General features: G+C 44.5%; 1 protein-coding gene across 4 annotated transcripts in view; it reads left to right on the forward strand.

The window, feature by feature from the left end:
* The window catches only part of Hycc2 (hyccin PI4KA lipid kinase complex subunit 2), a 48,275-nt gene that overhangs the window by 4,604 nt on the left and 30,257 nt on the right, over window positions 1-13,414 (forward strand). For 3 of the 4 annotated variants that reach the window (XM_075956326.1, XM_075956327.1, XM_075956324.1), the window contains exon 2: window positions 11,853-11,949. The gene's annotated coding sequence lies outside the window, so the exon portion shown is untranslated. The remainder of the gene's footprint in view (window positions 1-11,852; window positions 11,950-13,414) is intronic. The other variant, XM_075956325.1, reaches the window with a different exon arrangement.

Genomic DNA, 13,414 nt, shown 5'->3' on the forward strand with positions numbered 1-13,414 from the left:
CTGTATAGTAAGTCTGAGGTCTCAAACACAAAAGACAAAACAACCAAGATTTTGTTTACATATTTCTTATCTAAGTAGTCCTTGGTTCTTGGAAAAACGATTTATTATTGTGTATGCATGCACGCTTTTGTGGGAATGCATGTGTGATCAGAGGACAACTTTGAGGTTCTCGTGTTCCCCTGTGGGTTTTGGGGATCAAACTCAGACTTGCACGACAAGCACTTTGTACCCTGTGAGCCATCTCATCTCTGAGCTAGATATCCTTGGTTCTAGTGGCTTTTATTTTTATCATTTACTTAGTTTTGTTTTGAGTCAGGATCTCCTGTCCTGAATACTGGCCTTGAACTCCTCCTGATACTGCCTCAGGAGCTGGAATTGCTGCTACTTGCCTTCAAACCCAACTACTTTATCTATTTTGAAAAGTATTTCATTAGCCAGACAGTAGTGGGACACACCTTTCATCCCAGCACTTGGAAGGCAGAGGCAGGAGGCTCTCTGTGAGTTCAAACCAGCCTGGTCTACAGAGTAAGTTCCAGGACAGCCAGGGCTACGTAGAGAAACCCTGTCTCCTTATCTCAAAAAACAAGCAATCAAAAAGGTGCTTCATTTATTTAGTGTGTATGTGTGTGTTTGCATGTGAGGCTCACATGTGTGGAGGTCAGAGGCCACTTCTTAACGTGTGGGTTCTGAGGATTTTTAGTTTGTCAGACTTAGAGGTCAGCACCTTTACCCACTGAGCCATCTCACCCGCCTCATTTGTATTTCGGTTGGCACATAGTTACAGACACTTATGAGGTACTATATGGTGTTTTACTATGTACATACATTGGACAGCATACATTATGTAACGCTCAAATCAGGGTGACCTTTCTCAGCTCCTCCATTGTTTATCTTTTGTGTGTATGTGGTGAGAAGATTCACACCTGAGCTGCTTTGAGATAGAGGTGACTGCGGTTCTCTATGCTCCTCCCACTACAGCAGAGCATTAGAGTTTGTACCCTAACTCTGCTGACAGCACCCATCAGGTAACCTCTGGTGACCACTGCTTCATTCTGTCTCTGTAAAAGAGCGAGGACATGTGATAGCTGTCTTTCTGTAACTAACATTTAACATAACGTACAGTAGGTCTATCCATGTTGTCAAAATTTCATCCTTTAACTCAATACTCTATTATGTATTTGACCCATTTTCTTTGTTCATTCAGCAGTTGGTAGAAATTAGGCTGATTTTATTTTTTTGGCTTTTGTGAATAGTACACGGGAAACCAGTGTCTCTCAATACAGATTTCCATTCCCTTGGAGATATATATATATACATACATTATTATATTATGTGTATGTGTATATATATCTCCAGTACAGCTGGTCTTTGTATCTTATAATGTTGTATGATGTAATCTTTTGTGTGGGTCTGTGGAGTAAGCCTCAGAGTGGCCAGGTTATTTTCCATTCCAGAGGCTAGGGATGTAGTTTGGTAGTAGAGCAGTAACATGTTCACTATGCGAACAGTGTGAACAAAAGACAAATCCGTAAGTGACATCACCCTCGAGCTTTGCTAAGACATCAAATAAGAATTTAAAGTCGTTGGGCAGGCACAATGGCTCAGTGGTAAAGGCTTTCACCTCCAAGCCTGTTGATCTGAGCCCAGTCCCCAACACCCACATCAGCATGGACAGAGAGAAGCAGATACACGGTGACGTGTGTGGCCATGCACATGCCACACACAAATAGATCGTTGTAGAAATGGCTTAAGATGCACGTGCAAGGGGGCTGGAGAGATGGCTCAGAGGTTAAGAACACTGACTGTTCTTCCAGAGGTCCTGAGTTCAATTCCCAGCAACCACATGGTGGCTCACAGCTATCTATAATGAGATCTGGTGCCCTCTTCTGGCCTGTAGGCAGATGTGGAAACTAACACTGCATACATAATAAATAAATAAATAAACAAACAAACAAACAAATAAATAAATAAAAAGATGCACGTGCAAAAGACAGAGTGGAAAGCATGAAGGATTTGCTCAAGATTTTTATGAATTATAGAAATGGGATAATGAGAATCAGCCTTAATTTCTGCTATAAATCTGAGTCAATTTCTCTCCTTTTCAAGAAGAATTAGTACAACTTTTGAACATCTTCTTTTCAATAAAATGTTTTATTTCCTAATTCTGATTTTCTTGCAGTTTGTTTTTCTGGTAACAGTTTTGTTACTTTTCTGCACTATAGCCTGTGGTGTTGACAAGAGACTGCAGTGCTGTAGCATAGTGGTTGTCAGTGTCCTGGACGCCTTCCCCATGCAGCTGAGTTGTGGCTGTGCTGTGCCCCTAGTGAGCCAAGGCTCTTCAGTCAGTCTTGCTCCCTCCTCGCTTGCCCCCTCCACACAGCAGAGATATCTGCCTCCTTGTCTGCATTACCTTGAGGGACCTCTAAAGTGGCTGGAGAACCACAAGTTTGTTGCTAAAGTCACTTTCTTCCTTACAGTTGGGAATTGTATTTTGATTGCTAAAAACAGATAAATAACCTCTGCCTAGCCAGGTGTGGTGGCGCACACCTTTAATCCCAGGACTCGGGAGGCAGAGGCCAGTGAATCTCTGAGTTCGAGGACAGCCTGGTCTACAGCCACAGCTACACAGAGAAACCCTGTCTTGAAAAAAAAAAATCACTTCTTTATTTAAATTCTTAAGAATCAGAAATAAATAGTGTAGGGCTGACGCACCTCAGAGCTGTCAGGGGCCCAGGCTCCTCATTTCTCCTTTGTCCTCCTTAGTTTGTGTTTTCCATTCTCAAGGTCCCCCAGTGACAGCAGCTGGCTAGTTCAAGGCAGAAGAAAGAAAAGTGGGCACATTCATCTTTTAGGAAACATCTTCAGAAACCCTATGCAGGAGTTGTTTGATTTATAGCAAGTGAAACTCGGTTTTTTGTTGCACATAATTGCAAATAAAGCTGGAAAATGGCCATTGCCCAGCGTGTGTAGACTCGATCTGTGGGCTTGGGGACAGGGCTCTGTGCCGTCTGTAAACTAGTAATCCTTTTCACACTTGCTGCTTCTCCTCTGCTGTGTCGGTCACTGCCTGCCATTGAGCCGTTCATTCGCTATGAGCTGAAGAGCTAGAGATGCGAATCCTACAGAGAACGTGCTCTGCTCCAGAGAAGCTGGGTTTAATCTAGAGATGAGAATCCTACAGATAATGTGCTCTGCTCCAGAGAAGCTGGGGTTTAATCTAGAGATGCAAATCCTACAGATAATGTGCTCTGCTCCAGAGAAGCTGGGGTTTAATCTAGAGATGAGAATCCTACAGATAATGTGCTCTGCTCCAGAGAAGCTGGGGTTTAATCTAGAGATGCAAATCCTACAGATAATGTGCTCTGCTCCAGAGAAGCTGGGTTTAATCTAGAGATGCAAATCCTACAGATAATGTGCTCTGCTCCAGAGAAGCTGGGGTTTAATCTAGAGATGAGAATCCTACAGATAACGTGCTCTGCTCCAGAGAAGCTGGGGTTTAATCTAGAGATGTGAATCCTACAGATAATGTGCTCTGCTCCAGAGAAGCTGGGGTTTAATCTAGAGATGAGAATCCTACAGATAACGTGCTCTGCTCCAGAGAAGCTGGGGTTTAATCTAGAGATGTGAATCCTACAGATAATGTGCTCTGCTCCAGAGAAGCTGGGGTTTAATCTAGAGATGTGAATCCTACAGATAATGTGCTCTGCTCCAGAGAAGCTGGGGTTTAATCTAGAGATGAGAATCCTACAGATAACGTGCTCTGCTCCAGAGAAGCTGGGGTTTAATCTAGAGATGTGAATCCTACAGATAATGTGCTCTGCTCCAGAGAAGCTGGGTTTAATCGTAGGATTTGTAAACTTTTTTGTTTTTGTGTTTTGCTTTGTTTTTTGAAACACAGTTTCTCTGTAGCTTTAGAGCCTGTCCTGGAATTCACTCTGTAGACCAGGTTGGCCTCAAACTCACAGAGATCCACCTGCCTCTGCCTCCCAAGTGCTGGGGTTAAAGGCGTGCGCCACCATCACCTGACAGGATGAGTTTCTGACAAGAAGGTTACTGAGTTTTAAGATCTGTTGGGAATGGCTATCACTATGCCTTTGTCTACCACATCAGTTTTTACAAGGTGTAAGAGGGAGAGGAGGAGGAGACCTTTTGGAGGGATGTTAGTAAATGGAGTGCAAAGAGCTTTTCCATGTTCTAAGGCAGAAGAAAAAGGCTGTTCCCAAACCCAAGAGGAAGGGGTCCTGAGAGTCACTCTCATGTATTTTATGTGCCACCAACGTTTGTCCTCTGATTTGAGACCCGCGTCAGCTGGTCTTAGATGCCCCTTTCCTGAAGAATGTTCTGATGCACCACCTGGTATAAGTATCCTCGTTCCAGGAGACTCAAGAGATGGCTTCAGCACATAGTTCATCTCTGAGGTGTGTTTGTCAGTGTTATCCAGAACAACCGCCAAGAAAGGATGCTTGCATATCATATGAGATTGGTTAGAAGGCTCATATGACGAGTTAACCCGTCTCAAAACTGCAAGGTAGTTGGTAAGCAGCACAATAGAGTTAGTGGTGTAGCTCCTTTCCGTGTCCAGATGCTTGGAAGCCAGAGGTGATGTAGTTAGCCTACCCCAGCAAGGGCAGAGGATGTCCTGGGGAAGGCGTGCGTGGGCAGGAGGAGCCCTCCTGCTTGGAAGGGTTACACTGTTCTGTTTGGGCCTTTGGCAGATTGTGTGACCCCCCACCCCAGTAAAGGGAATCTGTGTCTGTCAGTCTGCAGATAGTTGACTGTCATCCATAGTACCCTCAAATAGCACCTGGGGTGATGTTTATCTAAATACATAGGTAAATGAGATAAGAGATATTCTTATCCAGGGTGGGCCACAAATATACCATAAACAGTAATGAATATAAACAATGATATTTTAATGTCTCTAATAACTATTAACTTGACAACGAAATAGCTGTAATTTCTGTTAGTATCCAGATCACAGAAGTCTTTGTGCCCCCATGTACATTCGTGATCTAGTGAGAGTGTAAGTCCTAGTTATAGACAATAAAAGACTTTGTTCTTTTTGAAGGGTTATGAATTCTGTTTGCATCCCTGGCCTAGGTTGACAGCCTGTTGGGGTGGGAGGGGAAGGCTGCGTCGACGGAGGGAAAAGCGTGTGAGAGTTAAGAGCTGGACAGTTAGTTAGCACATAGTTCGGGGTATCGCCAAGAGGAGAGTAGCTGAAGACAGTAATGCTTGGAGAAGTGAGACAGCCTGGGTTCTCATGGACGTGCAGATCAGTATGGGTGATGGAGTGCTGAGTGTGGGGTGTGTGCCTGTCGTTCCTGCACTCGATCCGCTCCGCTTAGGCTGTGTGTGGGGTGCATGCCTGTCGTTCCTGCACTCGATCCGCTCCGCTTAGGCTGCGTGTGGGGTGTGTGCCTGTCGTTCCTGCAGTCAGTCCTCTTAGGCTGTGTGTGGGGTGCGTGCCTGTCATTCCTGCACTCAGGCCGGAGGATTGATTACAAGTTCAGTGCCAGCCTGCCTTGCCTAACAAGACCTGTTTCCAGAAAGAGGGAAGAGGGAAGGAAGGGAGGGAGGGAGAGATGGAGGGAAGGAAAGAAGGAAAGAAGGGTTGGATCTCAGTGTTTATGTCTCAATCCCTGCTAACAGGGCCATTTGTTCTAAGTCTAGTGAGCAAGCACTAATTCAAAACACCACTTAGCCAAGCCATTATATCCATATCTGGTCCCCTCTCTTTTAGGTCTTTTTATATCTTGGACGTCATATAAAGCTGAGCCTACTGAGGTATTCCCTTTCCGTCTCCTAGTGGGATGCTTCTTTGTTGTAGAAATGCCAGCTTATTATATGAAACCACATGGAAACCAAAAATCAATTTTTTTTCTTTTCTTTGTGTTGTAGGGAATTTTACAAGGCCACAGAATAAGGTGGAGGTGACATTTTGTAGGAGTAAAAGCCCTAGATCTAGAACCATTTCTTGCCTCTTACTTGGCTTTTGTGGCCTGCTGCAGTCTCATTGTCTAACTGCTCCAGTCAAAGTTAGCAGTAATGTGGCCACAGTAGTTACAGCCAATCTTCAGATAATAGCTGGGCTCTGTTTGTCCTTTAAAGAAAAAGGTGTATTTATTGCCTTGTAAAACCTCTGTGACCTTACAAATTTGGGTGAATACAGCAAGCTGTCTTCACGTGGTGGTCGGCAGAGCATCCCTCGGACTCTATCAGGGATGCTGCGGGAAGGAGCGGGTATGCTAGACACTGCTTTCTGTTGTGAGATGGTTTGTGTAAGTTGTTTTTACTTCTTGATTCAAAGAGGTCATTAAGCCTGGTGGTGGTGGCACACGCCTTTAATCCCAGCAGATGAATCTCTGTGAGTTCGAGGCCAGCCTGATCTACAGAGTGAATCCAAGACAATCTCCAAAACTACACAGAGAAAGCCTGTCTCTAAAAATTAAAAAAAGTCATTCAGTCATGTCTAACTAGAAGAAGAGAAGTGGAGGTCCTCTCTTGCACAGTGAGGAGGGAAAAGAGCTAAGCGTGTCTGTCACTTCCGTTATTGATGGGACGCTGCCAGCACTTCAGCCTGGGACTTGTGTTCTTGAAGATGGGGTAGGTTCTATGGTCACTATGAATACTTTCTTCCAGGGTACGAAAGCTAGGCAAGGAGCTGTTTCTAGAAAGGAGAACGAGCATCGTCAGAAGGAGCCATAGTTCTTTCTCTTAAAGGGGTCGTTCTCCACCAGGGCAGTTTTGCTCTGAGGGGATATTTGGAGATATTTAATGGTATTTGGAGATGTCAGACTCACAGAAAATGTGAGCGGCGGCTTGTGGCCTGAGATGCTCTATCATGCACGAACAGAACAGTCTCTCACGTCAGGAATGACCAAACGCAAGTTGTGCCAAGGCTGAGAACCCTTGCTATTAGTCCGGTGTTGTGACGTCTACAGGGCAGGCCGGTAGCTTTATCACTACTTGTCTTCTGTTGTAGACACTTTGAACACCGTTGGCGGGGTCTAAGGGTGACGATGACACAGTTGCACTGCCACCTTGGTTTGCTGCCTGCTCCTGCCTTGGGCTCATTTAAAACTGGCAGCCTTCTGGGTTACTGGGGGATATGACGAAGCAGCATACTGATGTGCTTTATGTTATTTCAGGATTTAAGCACGCCTGTCAGATAGTTCTGTCTTACTCTTTCTTTATTGGGACAAAATGCCTGCCATCGTACTGGCCGGAATGTCGGGCAGCTGCTCACACTGTTCTCAGGAGTAAAGAGAGACGAACGGTGGTCAGTTCATTTCCCCTCTTTCGCTCAGTCCTGGACCCTAACTCATGACTTGACACCTTCCAAATCAGTGTCTTTCTGCTTCAGCTAACCCTTTCTGGGAATTGCCCTCAGACACATGCACAGGGGTATTTGTATGGTGATTCCAAGTCCAGTCAAGCTGGCAGTTCTATTAGCCAGAACTGCTTCTTTCCAAGTGGTAAGGGCTAGCTGAGCCGTTCATTCGAAGGGTGTATTTTGGTATACCCCCAAGAGTATCATTAATATAGAGAACTCTAAGTTATACAGTTCTAATATGTAGTGTAATGTGACTTCTACTTAAGGACCTTGCTGACCAGGTCCTTAAATAAACACGATGTTCTTAGCATAGTCGGTGTGTGTGGTGTCTAGGGTGAGGTCTTCAGTTTGGTAGCCTTGCCCACTGTTAGAGCAGGCACGCAGGTTTGAGGCCAGCCTCATCTAGGTATTGCAAGACCCTGTCTAGGGAGGAAAACCAGTTCTTAGATTCTAGGTTGATAGAGAGTTGATCTCACTACTTACTGGGTATTTGACCTCGGGAAATGATTTAATCTCTCAGGGCCTGTTTTCTCATCTGTAAAATTGGGATGGTAACAGTTACATAGGATTACTGTATAAAGGTAAATTGTGTAAAATGTCTGAAATAGCCCCAGTATGTTGGCTAGTTTTTTCTAGATTTATTTATTATGTATACAGTATTCTGTATGCTGCAGGCCAGAAGATGGCGCCAGATCTTATTACAGATGGTTGTGAGCCATCATGTGGTTGCTGGGAATTGAACTCAGGACCTCTGGAAGAGCAGCCAGTGCTCTCAACCCGTGAGCCATTTCTCTAGCTTCTAAGGTTTTATATATACCCAGCCTAAATTTTCTCCTTAAAGATTTGTACATTACGGTAGGGTGTATTTCTTACTAGCTGACACTTTATAGCATGTACGATACTGGCTGTCTTAGGGTTACTGTTGCTGTGACGAGACACCGTAACAAAGCAGCTTGCGGAGGAAAGGGTTTGTTTGGCTCACACATCCACATCACTGTTCATCACTGAAGATGGCAGGACAGGAACTCAGGCAGGACAGGAACCTGGAGGCAGGAGCTGATGCAGAGGCATGGAGCAGTGCTATTCATAGGCTTACTTCACGCGGCTTACTTAGCCTGCGTATAAAACCCAGGACCACCCACAGTGGGCCAGGCCCTCCCACATCAATCAATAACTTAAAAAATGCCCTACAATGGAGAGATGGCTCAGAGGTTAAGAGCACTGGCTGTTCTTCCAGAGGTCCTGAGTTCAATTCCCAGCAACCACATGGTGGCTCACAATCATCTGTAATGAGATCTGGTGCGCTCTTCTGGTCTGTAGGCAGAACGCTGTATACATAATAATAAATAAACAAATCTTTAAAAGAAAATGCTCTACGACAACCAAAGGACCCAGGTTCAGTTCCCAGCACCCACGTGGCAGCTCACAGCTGTCTGTAACTCTAGTTCCAAAGGGACCCTGCTGCTTTCTTCTGGCCTCTGCTGGTACTGCACACAGACAAGGACAAAATGCTTATACACTTAAAAAAGAAAAATAATAAATCTAAGACCTCAGTATAGGAAAGAAATTCATTAAAAGATACTGTAAGAGGATTTTCAGATTTGATTAGCTATTTTCTTAATTTGTTATGGATTTTAAATAAATGCTTCATATACATTTAATTATATTTAAAGTTAGAAAATGTACATTAAAATTTTCTTATACTATTTATTTAAGAGTTGATAGTAATCGTTGTTAGAAAGGGAGAAATGTGTTGGTGCGGAGATGCCTGCTCCTGTTTCACCCCCTCGATTCTTTTTGTTTGATTTGTTTTTTTGAAATGGCCGCATGATGTACCCCAGGCTGACTTTTTTAGACTGGGCATCTTCCTGTCTCAGCCTCAAGTACACTCAGTCTCCTCTATTAGGTTTCCTCCTTTCTCTTTTTGAGATCGTTTGAGAAGACTTACGGTCAGGGTCTTGAAGAAATGTATGTATACCCATGTTCATTTCAACATAATTCACAATACCTAAAACTTGGAAGCGGTCCAAGGCCCATTAACAGATGAATTGACTAGCAGAACATAAAATGCCCTATGCGTACCCTGAAATATTGTCTAGCCTTAACAAGGAAGGACAGTCTAAAGTGTTCTTGAACAGGTATGGAGTTTGGAGATGTTATACTAGGAGACATTAGCTAGTCACAGAATCCTGACACTACTTGTAGGAGGCGCTGAGAGTGCTCAAGACCAAGACCACAATAGGATGACTGGGGCAGAGGCAACAGAGGAGTGTCACTCAGTGATCGTACAACCGTAGGGATGCATGTTAACAGCCCCAGACTGTACACTCAGATACGGTGGGAAATTTTATACCTGTATCACCCTACAGTACGAATGGAAGGGAAACACAAAGAGGAAAATGTCAGCTAGCTTACATAATTTTACCTTAGGAAAGCTTGTTTTGAATTGGGTCTGTTAACTAGGTAAGGATGGGAATTTTTGGAGGTTAAGATGCAATCAAATCTACAGATTTTTCATCTTTTTGTTGCCCAAATATTTGTTCCATTTGTTGTCCTGTTACCTCAAGAAACTTCGATGTTTTTGAGAAAAGAAAATGTCCCTTGTTTTCAACAATTACCTCTAGGGAATGACTTTTGTTTGGTGCCAAGCAGTGATAGAGCTTTGTGGGTGGGATCTTCCAGGAAATTACATTTCTCTGGGAGTGAAGCCTTGAAGGCACTTTAACCTGCCCGTCCTCCAGCTGCTGTCCCTACGGTTTTCACTGATTGCTGTCAGAGCTGTTGTGGAGCGTGGGGATAGGGCAGATTAAAACTCTACAAAGCTCTCTGTTCTTAACCCTGGCCCCGTGTGTGGGGATATGGCTGTAGTATGTGTGTGCACAGAATGTATGATTTGTGAGACTGCTGGTCCTCACCTTCCACATTGTTCAAAGCAGGGTCTCTTGTTCAGTTTCTACTTCAGGCCCTTCAGCTTCCTATGATTTTCCTGTCCCTACCGCCCATCTTTTTGTAGGAGTGTTGAAATTATAAACACGGTACTGTCTACTCTGCTGGAGTGGAGGTCCTGACTCTGAATTCTGGTTCCTACTGCCCGTCTTTCTGTAGGAGTGTTGAAATTATAAGCACACTGCTGTCTGCTCTGCTTGAGTGTGGAGGTCCTGACTCTGAACTCTAGTCCTTGGGCTCGCGTGGCAAGTGCCCGATTCATTCAGCCATCTCCACGGCGGCTTCTCTTGAGTACACACTTCCCGGTTTGCTTTATACTTGTGATTAACCCCAGAGTCCGCTTCATTGCTTGATGGCGGGCAGGTTTTCTGAAGTCGGTCATCACTCTGCTGTATTTACTGCCGTCACCTGTGATGCAGTTGTTGGCAGAGCTCCCTGGGTTCCCGTGTTAGAACGAGGAGTTGGGCAGCTAGTGTGTGTAGTAATAGAAGACAGCAGGCCAGTACTAAGGAAGGCGGTGCCCTTTGTGCGCCATCTGCGTAGCACCCATAGGCTTGTTTGGTTCGCGCTTTGCTGTTTCCCTGCAGTCTTGGCTGGGGAGCTTTTCCAGCTCCCTCTCTTTCAGCCGGTTTCTTGATGTGCCAACCTCAGCCTTTGTGTAAGGTTCCCGACTCTGCCCTGTTTCTTGCCTCAGTGCCCCTCAGACTCGGCAGCAGGTGCCCTAACCCAGAGAATCATCTTGCTGACCCCTGGAATTTACTTTTGTGAATAGCGTGGGGTTAAGGGTCACAGTACATTGTTTTCCATAGAGATCCCCTAGTCACCTAACATCTTTTTAAGACTCTTCTTTTCCAATTGCATTGCAGTTTTATTCTTGTTATAAGCCAGTTAACAAGGCTGTTTGTAGACTCCGTTTTCTGTTTGTTATTTATTTAGTTTGGGAGTGGGGATGGGTGGCATGGTGAGGCTGGGTGGAGTCCATATTTCTGTAAGGGTTTTAGATTTCTCTTGAGGTGAATCTCCAGCAATTTAAATAACCTACCCAACATCTTAAAGGTAATTAATGGAATACTTGATGCTAAAATTTGAGACTTTGTGTCTCCAAAATATTTTTCCTTGGATATGCTAAAGGTATACGCGTATGGTAGCTATTGTAGGATGTTTTAGGGTCAGCTGAGCTACAGTAAGCTGGTAAACATGCTTACTGCACAGGTGTCAAGGACCTGAGCTCTATGTAAAAAGCCAGTTATGTGTGTGAGATCAGTGCTGCCTGTGTGTGATCTCAGTGCTGACGGGGAACGATGTATCTCATGCTGGTCTGTTGGCAGGCAGGCCTCTGGAGAGTTCCATACTCAGTGCTGTGTGGAGAGGGGAAGGTGGGAGCAATCAAGGCATAGACTCAGTGTCTTCCTCACGGTCATGTGCGGGGCATGCAGCCTCACGCATGTGTACACGTGCACCATCAGCTCTGCAGACACACAAACATAAACTGTTTTATGAGTGTGTCTTTTAAAAACATTTGTGAAATGTTCTTGAAAATATTCTCTTACTATTTTAATTTTTTTTATAGAGTTGGAAAATATTTAACTCTCAACAAATGAATTCCACGCTTGAACTCAGCCGCATCCCCGTGCCACCTCCTCCTTTAGAAAACTGATCTAAGACAGGTAAAATTATGACCTTGACTTTTAAAAATGAAGAATAAATTTCCCGTATGATTAAACATGTTAGGAATTTTTGGTAATCTTTGGTGAGTAGCATTATTTATTATACAATTTTACCTGAAATGATCACACCTTAACTACCTTTAAATTCAATTTTTGAATTATTTTAGCAAATGTATTGTCTGAATTTTACTTCTATTTAGTTAATTTATTGGGCACAGTTGTGCTATCAGGGTACATCTGGATCACTATTGTCTGAAGCGACTTTTGTAACCATGGCTGTGTTCTTTTTCTGTTCTGTATGATATGGGGAAATAACCATATGCAGCTTCTGAGTAGTCGACCTGTGGCTAGAGCAAATAATCTGCCTTTCCAGTTTTATTAATGACGTGCAAAATACATAAAATCAAAGCCAGTGTTGTTTTGTTTGCCTGTAATTCCACTTGGGAGGATTCAGAGTTCAAAGGTCATTTTTAGCTAGACAGAGAGGGGACTGGAAGAGAAAAGAGAACCCAAATAAATACTCGTTCCCAAATCTGTTTTGCTTTAATCCAAGATCCTGCACACACCTCAACAATTCCACAGTTTTCGTGGAAAACTCATGCCAAGTCAGGTCAGGAAGAGAACGGGGAATGAATCTACCCGGGAAGACAGTTGGAATTCAGGAATGCTGGCAGGGATGTGTAAGTGAGAGCCTCATTGACAGTGTTCAGAGTAGGGACAAGGAACAAGAAGACTCGGAAAAACAGTTCTTGTGCTGCATGGAGTCTGAGCCAGACCCAGCATCCCGATGAAAAGCCAGCGTTACGAAGTCTTCAGCGTGACTGCAGGCAAGGGGGCTCAGTGACACCAACCTTACACCCCTGCCAGCTGTGAGTCAGCACAGACACAGGCTTGCCGTCCCAGAACCTAGCAGTCACGTGCTGCAGACTCGGGAGTTGGTGCTGTGGGGAGCAGACACGCAGGGTTCGGAATTCAGCCTGGCTGAGGACCGGCACTCTGGCTGTGTGTGTATTCCTTTACTGTCTCCTCCCACGAGGACTAATGAGCTCGGCTGGGATGGTGTCCTGAGTTGCAGTTCTGTATCTGAATGAATCCACATCAGGAGGGCGGGATAACCAACATTAGGTTCTCTAGCACCACAGGAAGTACTGTTTTTATGGCGTACACAACAGGTTGTCTTATGAAGTCATCAGTAAAGACAGTGAACTGTTCAAGGTACATTTGTCAGATCACGGACCCTCTTAGAAATCAGGCCTCGGCCCCTTGCAGCTGGCAGGCCCCTGCTATGAAGTTTTGGGGAACAGAGGAGGAGATAAGTAAGCCCACCCTCCCCCTTGAAGCTACAAGGAAAATTCACCCAGTACCCAACCATTGTAGCACATAGGTCTGTCAGACTAAACATACTAAAACTTCTGATCATCCCTGAAAACCCTAGAAAGGTCAGGAAATCTCCATTGTTCAGGGC

The sequence above is a fragment of the Microtus pennsylvanicus genome, chromosome 22 (assembly GCF_037038515.1).
Source record: "Microtus pennsylvanicus isolate mMicPen1 chromosome 22, mMicPen1.hap1, whole genome shotgun sequence".
NCBI classification, from domain to species: Eukaryota; Metazoa; Chordata; class Mammalia; order Rodentia; family Cricetidae; genus Microtus; species Microtus pennsylvanicus.